The sequence below is a fragment of the Manduca sexta genome, chromosome 21 (genome assembly GCF_014839805.1).
Source record: "Manduca sexta isolate Smith_Timp_Sample1 chromosome 21, JHU_Msex_v1.0, whole genome shotgun sequence".
Taxonomy (NCBI): Eukaryota; Metazoa; Arthropoda; class Insecta; order Lepidoptera; family Sphingidae; genus Manduca; species Manduca sexta.
Window position 1 is genome coordinate 9,841,799 of NC_051135.1, and position 3,732 is coordinate 9,845,530.

The 3,732-nt window shown below is 36.8% G+C and overlaps 1 non-coding gene across 1 annotated transcript; it reads left to right on the forward strand.

Annotated features, from left to right (window-relative positions):
- Nucleotides 1-704: 704 nt before the first annotated feature.
- On the forward strand, nt 705-777 carry Trnak-cuu. Its single transcript has one exon. It is a non-coding gene; the product is annotated as a tRNA-Lys (tRNA).
- Nucleotides 778-3,732: the final 2,955 nt, after the last annotated feature.

Consider the following 3,732-nt stretch of genomic DNA (forward strand, 5'->3'; position numbering starts at 1 on the left):
GACAGTGCTCATGATCCTCAGCATAGAGGAAACGATTAGAGAGAGAGAGAGGCGGAATACACGCGTCAAAAAGTGGGTGTACTTTTTTCACCTCTGCTTACCCCTTAAGAGATAGCGATAGTATATGGATCTGTCTGTATTTGTGTCTATTATATGACCTTTTGACCCCGAAATGACATTCGCAGTCTAGGCCACAAAGGCTGATTTTTCTCCATACAACGCCATCCAAATGACTGGAAAATTTATGGAGTGCACACCCACTAGCTTTTGTTAAACTTAAACTATGAATTAGGCCATTGTGACGTGTTTTTGGTAAAGTATTCTTATTAATCATACGATATGTGAGTAGATTTAATTCGGTGCACCCGGCGTGGTTGTTAATTCTGAAATTTACTTTGCAGCTAGTGTAACTACTGGACATAATAAGACTTAACATCTCATGTCTCCGGATGGCGAGCGCAGTGGAATACCAAACAATCATTTGTAATTCGCGGTGTTGGATGGTGTTTCTACTGGTTATGGGCGGTCGTATCTCTTAGCATCAGGCGAACGGCAAGCTCGTCTCGTTATTCAATGCAATAAAAAACAAAATTTCAAATCACCTAGATACTGCACTCTAAACTGAAACACTGTTGGAAATATTTTTTATACTAAACAAGTACTGGCATACATAGCATACGATAGAAAACTCAATTACACCAATAGCCCGGCTAGCTCAGTCGGTAGAGCATGAGACTCTTAATCTCAGGGTCGTGGGTTCGAGCCCCACGTTGGGCGAAATCTGTTTATGTAATGCATAATTTTAAACGAAACATGTTGACAAACTTTCATAATTTATAAATGAATCATAAATCAGGAAATGTTATTTGCGACTTTGCCAGGAGTCTGTTTTTATGAATCCAACTTCCATTTTTATTCGAAAAATTCAATTAATATTCGTAACTAAAGAATGTTGACCTTTACACCTTTAACCGTAAACAAGTTGTCCTAATAGATATTGTGATGTCACTCGACGCTGAATGGTGGATTTTACGTTCTGTTTTTCTTTACTTTCGTAATTATTGTTAAACATCAATTTAAACTAAAATAAAAACATTTCATTGGCCCTTATTTTATATTTATAACATTAAGTCACAAAATATTATTAAATTAAAACTGCATCTTATTTAGATCAAAATAAACGTATTCAAAGTGGAATTCAAATCTCCGTAAGCCGATTAGAGAACAAAAAGTGGGAGGAATGTGTTAACGTCTTTTGAATAGCAATCAGTCTTCATTAACGCGAGCTCGATACTGGCAATTACTCTCAACGCTTAAAATAAATCAAATTAATGCCGTCCTACACCTTTCATTGGAATACTTTTTGACCGAGCTCAATTATCGTTTTAGAAAGATTTTCATTTCGAGTACCTCGGTGTAGTTGTTACGTGCGCAATACTACTCGACTTGTATGTATCAGAATACCATATGCATATATATAATATAATATATATAATATCAGCCCTCTATTATATACTGTCCCACTGCTGGGCACGGGCCTCTACTACTGAGAGGGATTAGGCCTTAGTCCACCACGCTGGCCTAATGCTGATTGGTAGACTTCACACACCCTCGAAATTCCTATAGAGAACTTCTCAGGTATGCAGGTTTCCTCACAATGTTTTCCTTCACCGTTAAAGCGAACGATAATTCACAAAGAATACACACATGATTTTAAGAAAAGTCAGAGGTGTGAGCTCTTGATATTTGAACCTACGGACATTCGACGGCAGTCCGTTCCACACCCAACTAGGCTATCGCCGCTTTATTTATGCCGTATGCATGTTATCATGGGAATGCAAAACAACCACTAAGTAAAGAAAAGGGTAGGTAGAATAAAATAAATGTTTCGCAATCATGTCTCTGATGGTAACAAAAAATGAATCGAGCACCTTACAATGTTCGCAGATAAATCATTCTATTATATGTCCAAGCCCCACAAAAAATAGATTTAAAATATTTTCCTGACTAAAAGAGGAGAAAACTGGAAGATATTGAAAATGGTTAGCTTTCTAAACCCACAGTGTGGAATTAGAACTTGTAACCACTATTCGTGATGTATTCAAATTTCAAACCTGCTAGCATTTAATGTATATGACTTGGTTTGCTATAAGGACGTTATTACTGTAACTAGCTTATATGTTATCTGCATTTATTTATTTTTATTCATGTTTAATTATTGCAGGCACGATTTAAAAAAAAAATTTTTACGGTTACCTCAAAGTGACCCCACTGCATCTGATGGTAAGCGAAGTGGTCCAAAATGTCGACTGACGAGATATAATTACCTCTCGACAGTCGACACCATTATGGTGGCCTGTTTGAACCGGATGGATATACACGGGCTGATCCCAGAACGTGACACACTTACGTGGGCCCCTACGGCGGGTTTTAGCACTTTATGTACGGTGGTCGCTATTCAGGCGAATATAAAATATATCCTACCAGCAAATAGTAACATTTTTATAAAAGCTTATATTAGTAAAATGAACTAATTTATTAAAATCTGTAAAATGTTACATTATTTAAATTCCTTCAATATTCACTCTACCACCAGATAGGAAAGCAATTCTCACCAGCAATAAACTCTATTGCTCTTTTCAAAATCAGTTTAAGGTATAAACTACAGTTCATGATACTTTGTAAAACTTATAAAACATACGGATGGAATGACCTTTGTAATAGGACTTCTGATATAGATACTTGGCTAGTACAGACGAATAGTCACGAACACGAGTGAGTAAACAGCTTATTCGAATGTTTTTGTAACTCGAAATTCATATTCGTGCACGAATTATTCGTCAAGTCTAAGTAAGTTATAAATTGTGATAGTAAAAGAGTCGCACATATTATGTTACAGAACAGTTGTGACTAATCTAATTATTGAATATGTATTTATTATTTCTAAATAAAAAGCAGCATAAAGTGTTAAACCTATAATTATAAATCCTCCGCTCCAAAACAAGCTGATGTTTTTTCGAGATATTTCTATGAGAAAAAACTTTTTTCTCTAAAATGAAAAGAGACGAATTGTTGTTATCAATCAAAGTTAATCTAATATTAGGTTTAAAGTTTCATGACATTGTCGACCTTTGTACACAAAGCGACATATTTTCGGATTTGAATATTAAAATAGTTTTAGTAACTTAGTGCGGAGAGGACCAGCGTATAGAAGTCATGGATTTGATTCCACTTAAAAACCAAAATCTCTGTTTTCAGTTACAATGATATTATTGAAAATTATAGCTCCCTCATAGATGCCCTTTGATTCAAGTTTAGTCTAGTATAAACTGTGGACCCCCAAACACTGGGAAACACACAAAGTGATGGCCTGGGAATCGAATACGTAACCTCATGTTTCGCAGTCTTATGACTGCGTCGGTGACATGAATTTCGACCACTGCGGCCAATATCAACGGAGATCATCCAGGAACACAAGAGATATAATGCACAAGTGTATGCACAATACAAAGGTGGACTCTCTGTTCTTTCACTCTCGTAGTTCGGTGAGACGGCAATCCGACATGACCGGAGTGAGATCAGTCGCAACGACCTGGAATCTGAGGCTGTCAAGCGCGTCTCGATGGCGTACGTGTATTACGTGCGTGCGTTTTTCTATTTAGTACCAAACCGGATTCTGGAATTTGTGCTTAATATGGCGATAGGCTTACCACCTACCATCATAGTCCCGGA